At 45.0% G+C, this 13,184-nt stretch overlaps 1 protein-coding gene across 1 annotated transcript in view; it reads right to left on the reverse strand.

Annotated features, from left to right (window-relative positions):
* The window catches only part of SFMBT1 (Scm-like with four mbt domains 1), a 217,504-nt gene extending 217,107 nt beyond the window's left edge, over positions 1-397 (reverse strand). The window contains exon 1 of the mRNA XM_006876036.1: positions 146-397. The gene's annotated coding sequence lies outside the window, so the exon portion shown is untranslated. The remainder of the gene's footprint in view (positions 1-145) is intronic.
* Positions 398-13,184: the final 12,787 nt, after the last annotated feature.

A 13,184-nucleotide genomic window follows, 5' to 3' on the forward strand; every position in this document is an offset into this window, starting at 1 on the left:
GCGCCCGCCGGCGCCCCTCGATTTTTCCTTGGCAAAGTTGCACGACTGCCTCGAGGGGGGCGCCGCGCGGTTCCTCGCCCTGACGCCGCCGCCGCCCCTTCAGGCCACCGCGCGGGAAGGCCCAGCCGGCGGCCCGCTTTTTTACCTGCCGGGAGTTTTCGCGCGCGCGCTGGCTCAATCGCTCGCTTTTTCCTCTCTAGCGGTCGTTTTCTTTCTTTCTTTCCTTCTTTTTGCTTCTCCGCGAGGGCGCTTTTTCCGCTCGCACCGCCCGCGCTCGCCCGCTCGCACCCTCCTTCCTGCTGGGCTCGGCGGAGCGGGCGGCCGGCAGCTCTCCCCGCCCCCCTCCACCCGCGCTCCGGCGGAGGCGGCGGCGGCGCTCCGCGCTCCGACTCATTCCAATATGGCACGGGCGCAGGGCGCATGCGCCCGCGCCCCCCCATCACCCCCCCCCTCAGCTTCGCGGTCCTCCCGGCAGCCCGCGCCCCTCGCGTGGCGCTCCTGGTGCCCCGGGCCCTGCCTCCCTACACCAGCCCGCGCGTCTTCCCGCTCGGCGGGCCGCGGGCGCGGGAGAAAGCAGGGGATCCAGTGCTACCAGTCACCCGCACCTCTGCCCCTCGCACCTTCAGCCCGCAACTCGCCGCAGAAGCCCGAGAGGCCGTGGCGCCAGGCACGCGGAGTCACCTAGGATCCCCGACGGCGTTATGGCCCCGTGCGGACGGGCCTCGACGGGGAGATGCTCCCCCGGGGACTAGAGTCCGTACTGGCCCTTCTTGGACCGGGCGGGAAGGGCCGCACCTCACCCCTGGCTGTGGACTGAGCCATGGGGAGCCGGGTGACGTCCCCGGTTCGGACCTAGTGTCTGGGTCGAAGAGAAGCGCGCCTCTGTCGCCCGTACGTCATCACCGCCACACGATGGCATTAGTGGAGGAGCGGCCGAAGCGCGGCCCGGCCCAGATGGGCGCGCGTGATGGCCGCAGGGGCTGCACCCACCGCCCGCCCGCCCGGCCCACGTCGGGGTCGGGCACGTTCTATTCAATCTGGAATGGTCCCCAAGTGGCCCCTGAGTGCGAAGCCCTACGCGGGCCCCTAGTGCACCTGGTGCCCCAAGCTTCCGCAAGAGGCGTCCTGTAAATCCGAGTTCTCCGTGCCGCTCCGGGCTCCGGCGAGGACGCTAGACCGCTGCCGATGCTGGTGGAAGAGCCAAGACCGTAGATCGGATTGCAGCTTGAGGGTGGCCACAAGCCGGGGGCCCCGCAGCCTGGGATGTCTACGGACGGATTCACACTCGGAGCGCATCCTTTCCTAGAGACAACCGGCGCCCGTGGGACACTCCACACGTGCACACACACAGGGAGTCCCCCTGCGACACCAAATGCGGAGTGCTTCATCCCCCACTAGACTCCCTGTCCTGGGGGAAAGTCTCTACTGGACGCTGAGTGTACCTTACAGTTCAGGAAAGAGTAGGCGACCCCGCCGCGAAGAGGTTTGGAGTACCTGCATTGTGCCAGACAGAGCTCAAGCCACCTCCTACTGCCCTCAACACCGCCCTGGAAATGTTGCCTCACTTCACAGACAAACTTGCTCAAAGTCACGCTGCTGGCTGGATTTGAATCCAGGACTTTGAAAAACATTTTAAAAGATAATGATAAGCAGAGAGATAAAAATGTAGAAAGAATAAAGAATCCATATTCAGAATACAACTTTTCATGCATTAAACCTTTCACATTTAGCATAGCTGCATTTTCATTTGTGTTTTGCAAGTTTTGCTACCGCTTTTGTTTTGCTGACATAATTCATATTTAAGGTGTGCAGGTGTCTACACCCACAGACTCAGTCCCATAATATGGTATATTTTGGTTCTTTACAATTGTTTGCTAGTATATTCTTGAATTCCTAGGAATTTAATAACCAGGTGAAAGGCACCTAGTCTTGCCCAATGGTGCCATAACGGTGCCAAGTGCCCCACTTTACCACTTTCTAGGAACAAGAGTTGGGAGTTTAATGCATATGTCAAAGCATTGAGTAATAGGTTTTCCCTTACTTTAATATTGTCTATTGGAGTCCTCGCTATGAGTCAGAACCAACTGGTCTGCACTTGGCAAAAGCAACAATTGGGATCCTGATGTTGTGCTGTAGGATAAGCGCTAGACTGCTAATCACAAAGTCAGCAGTTCAAACCTAACAACCTACTCTTTGGTTGTTAGGACACATTTAACAACTTTGGTAGTTCAGTTACTTTAATTAGCATTTCTTACATGAGTTTTAAAAATGAATGCTTTTCCATGCATCTATTATCCCTATTCCCACCTCTGGAGTCCTGGTGTGGTGCTGTAGGATAAGCACTGTACTGTTAACCTCAATATCAGCAGTTCAAATTCACCAGCCGATTCTTGGAAACCCTATACAGGGTTGCTATGAGTTGGAACTGACTTGACAGCACTTAACAAGAATAGCAATTCCCCCTTTTGGAAGAGTCCTGGTGGTGCTGTGGCTAAGCACTCAACTGCTAGCCTAAAGGTCATCGGTTCATACCCACCAGCTGTTTCAGGGGAGAAAGATGTGACAGTCTGCTTCCATAAAGATTTACAGTCTTGGAAACCCATATGGGGCAGTTCTACTCTGTCCTACAGATTTGCTATGAGTCAGACTTGACTAGATAGCAGAGGATTTGGGCTTGTTCCCCCTTCTGTGAATGAACTGTTCATATCCATTCATCTGTTGGGAACTTGAACTTCTAACTTTCTGCATGCTTTATTTTTTTAATATTACAGATCCTATTCCTTTATCATCACTGATGCAAACATTTCCCAGTCTGTTTATTCTTGTTCATTTTATTTTAATGTTCAATCTGTCACTCTAGTCCTTTGTGATTTTTTTTTTTGCCTCAGAAAATGTATTTTCTGCTAGTTTTTCTACAGTTTCTTTTTATACTTGATTCTTTGATAATTATCTGTCCCCAATTGATCATGCTGTGTGGTGTAAAATAAGGATTGAACTCATCATCACCCGCTCTAGATGCCTTATGCAGACACCATTTAATAAATAATTCTTACGTTACTCATTATTCAGTTAAATCACTTTTAGGTCAGTATTTTGATTTTGGTTTGCCTATTTCTAAATTCCCCATTTTATTCCATAGACCTTGGTTTGAACAATTACTACAGATACATACATAAATACTAGTTCTTTGAAACAGGTTTTAACATTTGACAGGGGTAAGATTCCTCATCATGGGGCCTTTTTTTCTTTTTTAACCACCAATAAAAAGACAATATAGCAATTCACTTGCTATCCACACTAGCACCCTAGTTTATGTTTGGGGATAGACCACCCAAGTCCAACATTTACCAGACCTGTGATCTTCGTAAGTTACTGACCTCCCATAGGCCTCAGAGTCCTAGTCTATAACACAGAGATAAAAGTAATACTTATCTCACACACTTTATGTCTGGCACATAGCAAATGCTTATGAAATGTCTATTATTATTGCTGTTGCTGATATTTTTAGTTCTCAAAAATTTATGTTACAGTTTTGTATGGAGTTGCATTAAGCCTATGGATTCACTTTTAAACAGATTTAACACTCTAAAACATTGCCCTTTACTAACCAGGACAAGTGCTGTCTTTCAATGTATTAAATATTTAAATCTTGCAGACAAAAACCAGATAGATAATTCCAGCCTCTTGTTAATTCCAGCCTCTCTCCACCATTAACTGCCTTGATTCCTAAGGAAAATGAAGAACAGAGAGACATGAAGAATGGTTGAAAGCTATCATATAAGCAAGCATCTTCCTTGCACTGGGCCCTGTGTGGGTGAGTGTAATTCATGCCCAGGTTCTCCTTTAAGAATCCCTCAGAGTAAGTGGAAGTGTCCCCAGTGAACAAACAGCAAAGTAGGACCTTCCAAGTCACCCTTAGTGAGAGGTCAAGCTAGGCCATGAACCAGGTGTGCAAGTTCCTCAACCACTCTGATACTTGGAAATTCAGGTGGGGAGTTATTCACGATGAGGCACCTCCTAGAGGAGTGTGGAGCCAGGGTAACCTATAGTAAACTGACACATCCCAGCCAAAAACCTTCCAAACCTTCCCATTGCATTTCGAGTAAGTTCAATAGCCTTACTTTGATCTGCAAGGCGCTAGCCCTGTGCACCTTCCAAACTCACCTGTCTTGCTCACTGCATTTCAGCTGTACCGATCTCCTTTTAATCCCATAAATGTGCCAAATTCCTTCCTACTCCAAGTGCACAGCTAGTCCCACTGCCTGGCACAGTCTCCACCTCCTAAATCCACTTTCACAGAGTTGTTGTTGTGAAGTGCCATCGGGTCGATTCCAACTCATAGCCACCCTATATAGGGTTTCCAAGGAGCAGCTGGTGGCTTTGAACCACTGGCCTTGTAGTTCACAGTCAGTGCTTAGCCTACAGCGCCACACCAGGAGTATTTGTTTTTCATTTGCTTTGGCTCTGTTTCCCACTGACAGAAATCAGTCCACCTGAGTGCAGAGATGTGCTTATCTTGTTCAGCATGAGGCTGCCCTTTTCCCTCTCTGGGAGAGTCAATGGATGGATGAAAGGGTGGTTATCAGAGTCATTGGGCAGCATCCAACATCAGAGGTTGGCACACCCAGCCTCTGGCCATTCCCAATGTGGTTTCCTGTTTCTGCAGGCTATGTGAGGTGGGGGTAATGGTTTCTATGCTCACTAGCCAAGAAGTCAGTGTTTGGCCATTGCATATGCACCCTCATCTCCTAGAACCTTCTCTGCTACTTCCAAACAGGCTTGCTTTCTGGGGCTATCAGTTCACAGGGTCCTGTCCTGGGTGAGAGCATAAGGTCCAGCACTGGAATCTGAGGACGAGCAAAGCCCTGGGCCAAGGCATGGGTTCATTTTCAACTCAAGAATTTAATTAAGTTCCACAGACTGCCAAGCCATCAGTAATCAAAGGCCTGCCATTGCCACTGACCAGCCAGCTTAAGAAAATCAGCCCAAGTGAAGTGAGCCACATAATAACTCCCTGTGACTAATTACCAGAGTGGTCAAGTGATCATCACCAAGCCACTGCTCATGGCATGCTGCTTTCTGATGAGACCCAGCTGGCTATGCTAGCTCCACTATCTGCTCCTGAAAATCCCCAAGACACCCCTCTTCCCTAGGCTGCGTTATAAAGGAAACAGTACTAGATTTGAAGGCAGACATCCTGGGATCAAGCCCAGATTTAGTCACCGCTTCTCTGTGGAATCTTCCTTGGAACCTCTTTGTGGACCCCTTAACCTCTCTAAAGGAGACTTGATGGTGCTGAAGGTTAGTCATTGAACCGTGAACCTCAATGTCAGCGGTTCAAACCCACCAGCACTCTTTGGGAGAAAGATAAGGCTATCTACTCCTGTACAGATTAACAGTCTTGGAACCCCTAATAGGATTAGTATGTCTTTGTACTAGCAGGATGGCAGTGGGTTACCTCTCTAGATGGTGTTTCTTCATCTCTACAAAATGGGGATTAAGCCATCTACCTTACTAGGTTTTGAGAATTCAAGGAGATAATGTTTGTAAACACTCTTTACAAACTGTGAAGAATTGCAAAATTGTGAGAAATAATTGTTATCTTTCTCTGCTTTATCCCTCAAGGTCTGGTTCCAGTGCCAACTCCTCCAAAAGGCCTTCCAAGATTGTTCTGCTTCCTTCTCTGTCTGCCTAGGACACTTAGCTTGATTTTCCCCAGTCAGCTACTCTGCGTGAGGAACACACAGAGAACTGCCCTTCTGCATTACTGAATACCACAGGGCTATGCCTCATTCATCCCCAGGGATTCTTCTCTGCCTTCATAGCACACTTTCCTCAGGTCCTAGAGAGAAAATAATGGACACAGTGCTCTCAATTTTATATTATTGAGCCATACTCTTTTTCACTTTTTGCACCTTCAACTTCTTACCTGCTAACAAGAGCTCACCAGCACCAAGCAAGTGACCAACACTCAACTGCATGGATAAAGCAGGGAGCAACACATTGGACTGATTCCACCACTGATCCTATACTGACCATGTGGCTGAGACATTCCCATTCATCCCAAACAAGCTGTCCCACCATTGTTTCTGCCAGGTCAAGTATTCCTGGTGTTTGTGATGTCCTAAAGACATAGCATAGTGGTTACGAATCGGGCTGCAAACTGCAAATTCAGCAGTTCGAAACTACCAGCTGCTCCGCAGGAGAAAGATGAGGCTTTCTGCTCCCGTACAGATTTACAGCCTCAGAACCCTGTACAGGGTCGCTATGAGTCAGAACCGACTCCACGGTACATGACAGCAACAACAAAGACGTACATGTTTATAGTATCCATGAAGAACTTTCAGTGTACCTTAGCCTCGGGAAAATTCAGAAGTTACTGGCATCTAGCTGAAAAGGATTTGGACACAGGGACAACACAGGAGGCAAGAGGAAGGGAAGAGCAGAAGGTGGTTCTGGATGACAGTGGCAGGCTCAGGATCTGGAGAGAGCATCCAAAGGCACAGGAGAAGAAGAGGGAGAGGCAGGGCAGACTCCTGACCCTGTCTGTGCCCCCAAATCAGCCAGGGGATACAGCACAAATGCATTCTAGTGAAGTTGTAACTGTTGAGAGAATAAATGCAGTAGAGGTTTTCCCATAAAGTCTAAATCAGCATGGTGTGAGAAAAAGGAGCCCACTGAGAGGTCCCTGGGGCTGGATCTAGCTGTCCCATTACCAGGGTGTCAAACCTAGACTTCAGACTCCTGGTAGTAAAACGAGCACATCATGCTGATTATCTCTAAGGCCCCATCCAGATTTGAAATGCTGGGAACTGGGAGCCAAGCAACCTATTGAAGTTGCTGCAACATTAAGCATTGAGAAGGGCTCATTTTACTAGAAGCCTCCTCATATCACTAACAGGCAAATTAGTTAACTTCTATAGTGTTGTGACAGTAAGCAGATTAGTGGTTTCCAGGGGTTGTGAGGAGGGGGAAGAGAAAGTGATTCCGAAGGGGTATTGGGTTTCTTTTAGAGTAATGAAAATGTTCAGCCATCAGATAGTGGTGGCAGCTCCATAACTCTGTGAATATACTAAAAACATCAAGCCATCCACTTTTAAGGGATGCATTTTATGATACATGAGTTATAACCTAATTTTTAAAAGTGTATGAAAAAAGAAAAATTTATAGTATTCGGCTTGTTGTTGTTGTTAAGTGCCGTCGAGTCGGTTCCGACCCATAGCGACCCTGTACAGGGTTTCCGAGGGTGTAAATCCTTACGGGAGTAGAAAGCCTCATCTTTCTCCCGCGGAGCAGCTGGTAGTTTCAAACCGCTGACCTTAAGGTTCGCAGCCCGATTCATAACCACTACGCTACCAGAGCTCCTTAGTATTCGGCTTAGAGGTCATAAAACATTGTGTCCACTGTGGTCCATACAGTGGTTTGCTGGCCAGCACAGTAGACTTTTCTTCAAGATTTTTTTTTTTAATGAGGTATAATTTCCATGTCATAAAATTCCCCCATTTTAAGTGTAGAGGTCTCTGAGTGCTAACAGAAATGTGTACCTTATAACCACCACATAGTCACCCCAGAAATTTCCTTCTGGACACTCTCCCCAACCCCGGCAACCCCTGGTCTGATTTCTACCTTCAGAGATTAGTTTTCCTGCTGTTCTTTTCAATATCATAAAATATTTCTCATTTGTGTCTGTTTTTGAGATTCATCCGAAAAGAACATTGGTCTTTTTGTTTTACGTTAACGTTCAACTACTCCTCATTTCTGGTTAAATAATATTATTTCAAAGATGCCTGCATGGTACAAATGGTTTGGACTTAGCTGGTAACCAAAAGATCAGCATTTTGAACCCACCCAACAGCCTGGTGACCTGCCTCCGTAAAGATCACAATCAAGAAATCCCAGTGGAGTTCTACTCTGTAACTCCTGGGGTTTCCTAAGTCACAAATCAACAACAGAAAAAGTTCAATAACAAATAATAATAGTTCATCAAACAAAGTGCCCAGGACATGGAAATTCAGGAGCTCTCTAGTCAGTTTGCCTTCAAAATTGTGTCCATGAAGAAAAAAGTGCCTGTCAGTTTGATACATAGTGACCCCATGTGTGCCAGGGTAGACTCATGCTCCATAGGGTTCTCAATAGCTGAGTTTTTGGAAGTAGATCCACAGGCCTTTTTAAAAATCCTCTCTAGGTGGACTTGAATCTTCAACCTATTGGTTAGCAGCCTAGTGCAGAAGTTTCGAGCATACACCCACCAATATATTTATGTTAAATCATATTATTTTATACCCATATACTATTCTAGTAAAATCTGATGTATTATTATAAAGCAAGATACAAAATCAGAAATTTTTGACGGAAGACATAAAGATAAGATAAACACTGTTTTCAAATAATTTTTGTTCTATTTATCACAGGAGTATAATCATTTTGACCGTCACAGGATATTATTATATAATATCAAAGAAAATAACAGTATAATATGAATAGTATTTTAATGAGAAGAATATGATTAGAAATGTTTCTAGTTTTTTTATATTACTGAGGCATGAATGAGATATCATAAAATACAAATGGGAGTACAGTGACTCTGTAGGATAAGCACTGGACTGCTAACCACAAGGTTGGAGGTTCAAGACTACCAGCTGCTCAAGCGCAGAAAGATGAGGTTTTCTATTCCAGCAAAGATTTTTAACCTCTGAAAACCTATACAGGGTCGCTATGAGTTGGTACCAACTTGATAGCACTTAACAACAACAAAGTACAAAAATTTAAAGTATACAGTTTGATCAGTTTTTACATATAAATATACCTATGAAATCATCAACATCAAGTTTTTTCATGTCCCTTTGCAATCTATCTCTCCCTCCACTACTATCCCCAGGCAGCCTACTGATCTGCTTTTTGTCATTGTAGATGAGTTTACATTTTCTGGAATTTTATATAAATGGAATTTACACAGTAGATACTCTTCTTTTGCCTTTCAAGCAGCACTATGATTTTAAGATCCACCATGTTGTTATATGTGGCAGTAGTTCCTTCCTTTTTCTGAGTAGATATACCATGATTTGATTATCCATTGCCTTCTTGATGGACATTTGGGTTATTTCCAGTTTAGACATACTATGAATAACAGTAACACTGCTCTGAACATTTATGTGCAAGTCTGTGGACATGTTTTCATTCTACTAAATGTATGCCCTGGAATCCTGGTGTAGCACTGTGAGATAATGCACTAGACTGCAAGGTCAGTTTGAACCACAAGGTCGGTGATTCAAACTTACCAGCCATTCTTTGGAAATCCTATACAGGGTCAGGAAGAGTCATAACTGGTTTGACACCACTTAACAATAAAAACGTTTGCCCTAGATGGGGCATTTAGTTCCCATCATTCCCTGTGACCCTCTATCCACCTGCTCTGGTAGTCAAGTAGGGAAGAATCAGGTATCCAGGCTTCACCCCAGAAAGGCTGATTCTAAGACCAAGGGGGCAAGCAGGGTTAAGGGACTGGAGTTAGAACCACCACTCCCTATGCTGACTAAGGGCTCTGGCCTATAGCTGTATGCAACCCAGGGGCCAGGACAGAGCAGAAAGCAGAGCCAGTTCAGACAACATTCTCCAAGCCTCATGGCCCTCTGAGAGAGACTGAGGTAAGAAGTCTGGTCATCAGGCCCTTGGGAGGGACATGGCAAGCCAATCCAGGGAAGAAGAGAAAAGAAGATATGATCGCTGACTCTCTTCAAGTAACCCATGATCACCAACCAGACTTGGGCAAGAATCTTTTCTTCATACACTGACTGCTGGCTATATTGTCATGCCTGTTCTGTACTCTTCCCCCTCTTCCTGCCTTTTCCTATGCCACTTCCCTACCCCACCCCTCCACTATTTTCATTAAGGAATAACTTACATACAATAACTGTTAAGATATTGCTATGAATCTATAAAATGTTAACAAGGACATTTTAATATTTATGCTTGTTTGATATCTAACGTACGGTTTAACCTCCCTCATTAACAGAGCCTCAGCTACCTGTCTGGGCTTTCATCAAATGGCTGAGACCCCTAACTTGGTCTCTTCACATCAGTGCTGGGTGGACTTGGGAGGAAAGAGATTTCTGTATGGTAGAGACAAAATCAGGGAAAATGTAGACGGACTCTACTTTATGAGGTAGCTTTGTATAATGTAAAGCATGGTCAACGGAATCTTCTTTTTCTCATTTACTTTCTTTAAAATTATTGGGTGTGTGATCGTCATAACTGACGGATCTAGCTGCTAAGGCCTAAGTTTCTACTTCTCTGCCATCTTTATTGAGTCATCGTGTTGAGTCTTGAGTAAAAGAAATAAAACTAAATGAGAAACAAATCCAAGGCAGCCTCTTAAATTCCCAGTATCAATCACTATCCTTAAAATCCTCTGGCTCATGACACTTGGTCTGTTGAAGGCAAGGCACTGCACTCATCTTATCTTTCACAATGTTAGGGAAATGTTCTCCCAGAAGAGCTTCAACAATCTTTTCTGTGGTTTTGTCTACTCCTGTTATGGAATTCTTGTCACCTATAGGTTATTCCTCTTCATGTTGTCCTACATGAATCTTAGACTTTCTTCAGATCTTTTCATTTTTTTCTGATTGCTCTTCTATCTTACTAGTACAAAGAGACTTATCTTCAAGCTCATTAATTCTGGCTTCCAGTGATTCATTCCACTCCTTTGCCCTTTCAGTGTATTGTCCATTTTTGATATCTTAGTATTGATTTTTTGGATTTCTGTTTGCAGGTTTTTTACTGTCTCCAATGCTGTATTCTGTTTTGTTTGATTGTTCCTGCAGTGTTTTTCTGAATTATTTCTTGTTTTCCTTGACCTTTCTGTGAAACGTTAAGATGCACCTCGATATCATTCTCCTGGACTCTTTTTCAGGTAGTTCCAGTGCCTCTTCTTCCTCAAGCATTTTATAACTCTGCCTCTTGTTCATTTGTTTGAGCTACTCTGTCTAGTTTCTTTATTTCAATAGAAATTTTATGCCGATTTCTAAGCCTTGTGGTGATGTTGTAGTTGCATTAAGTTGGTGAATGTATGTATTTGGTGTATTCTGAGACACTCACCAATTGCCTCTAGTGGGTGTGATCAGGAGATGAACTTCTCTGTTCACTGTTCATACCATTCGACTCAGTGAATTTAGCAGATGTTGGTAGGTAGTAGTCTCTGTTCTAGCGTATAGCAGCTGGTATTGACTCTTTCACAACCCAGTTTGTGGGGTTGTAGAGGGTACAGCTATGGTTTGGTTGTGTGGGTGCAGTTACTGTTTCCTGTTGTATGATACAAGAAGGAAAACAAAGAAAAAAAAAGCCCACACAGCTAAAAATGGCTTTCTCGCTACCAATAAGCAGTGTGTGGTGCCACCTACTGGTCTCTTGCCTTCACAGCTGCCTGAGGAAGTTCAAAATGGCCACACTATGTCCCATGGGCCCACACAGATCACCCACCGTTCTCCCCAACTCCTCTTTTTTCACTTTCCCATGCATCCATTCAACCCACTCGCCTAGTGAGAACCAGTCCAGGGCTGGCCAGGGTTGACTTTACAGATCTGGAGCAAAGCCTTCCCTATTGGGATTATTGTATATAGCTCCTCCCCAGGGCTCACAGCTCCGAATAGCTCTGACTGCCTGGGATTGTATGCTAGTTGGAAAAAAAGGAAAAAAATTAAACAAAATCACACTTTTAACTCTACAAGCAACTCAAATATGTTTTCTCACCTCTAAAGTCGTTTATGAACTCTCAGGATGGCTGTTGCTGGTCCCATCAGCTGCCGCTGCTCATCAGTCACCACCTCACTTGCCACATCTATCAATTATCTTTCCCAGTAAGCACTCGATACATTTTTCTATCCTTTCCTCTGAAGCTCAGAATTCCAGCGTCATCGTCTGTATCTATCTCATCCAATTTTCCATATCCTTGCTGCAGAGAGCCTGCACAGCCTTTCTGCCTAGTCTGCCTTCTTTTTCCACCCAAGAGCAAATGTGTTCTCTGCCATTCCTAATACCACACCAGCACCCAGAGGAAAGGAGTCCTGTGGGTTAATGCATCAGACTGCAAAGCCATTTGAACTGCAAGGTCAGCAGTTCAAGCTCACCAGTTGCTCCTCAGAAACCTGATACAGGTCACTATGGGTTGGAACGGACTCGACGGCAGTTCACAACAACAACAATAAGTGCCTAACTAGTAGTTGGTGCACATCCAATGTTGAGTTCTCTTCTGCCCTGCTGGTTCCCTGAGGGTATATCCTACATCAGTTGGACCTCTTCATTGTAGCAGTACTTTCAGCCTGATGCTCTAGGCTCTTCTTGGTGAAGCGATGGGGTGGCTCTCTGAAGCAACAGATGGTCTTAAGCAGATGGACCTCCAAGGATGAAGAGAAACTGGAACTCTCATATATTGCTGTTGGCAGTTTCTTATACAGTTAAACACATATTTGCCCTTATTGTTGTTAGATGCTGTTGAGTCAGTTCTGACTCTACTAAAGGTGACCCTTTACCAACAGAACAGACACTGCCCAGTGCTGTGCTAACCATGGATAACCCTGTTGGTATTTAAAATATTGTGGCATAGCTTCTAGCATCAGAGCAACACACAAGCCACCACAGTATGATGAACTGACAGAGGAGTGGTGGATACTTATCCTATAACCTAGTTATTCTAATCCAGGGGAAATAAAAGCATATGTTCACACACAAAACTTATACAAAAATTCACAGGCGCTTTATCCATAATAGCCCCAAGCTAAAAGCAACCCAATTGTCCATCAACAGGATCAACAATTTATGGTATATCCAATACACTTGTTGTTTGTTGTTTAGTGCCATCAAGTTGGTTCTGACTCCAACCTTGCATAGAGTTTCCAAGGCAGTTTCCAACTGCCAACCTTGCAGTTCAAACCGACCTCGCTAATCCTATAGTGCCACACCAGGACTCAATAGACCTACACAACAATAAAAAGGAACGAATGACTGATACACTTACGATGAGCAAAAGAAGGGAGACACAAAAGAGAACATGCTGTGGAATTACATTTATATGACGTCCTGGAATAGGCAAAACTAATCTCTGATGATAAAAGTTACTGGGAAATCTCTGTGATGATGGACCTTTACCAGGGTCATAGATGTTGTTGTTGTTATGTGTTGTGGAGTCGGTT

The sequence above is a fragment of the Chrysochloris asiatica genome, unplaced genomic scaffold (assembly GCF_000296735.1).
Source record: "Chrysochloris asiatica unplaced genomic scaffold, ChrAsi1.0 scaffold00350, whole genome shotgun sequence".
In the NCBI taxonomy this organism is placed as follows: Eukaryota; Metazoa; Chordata; class Mammalia; order Afrosoricida; family Chrysochloridae; genus Chrysochloris; species Chrysochloris asiatica.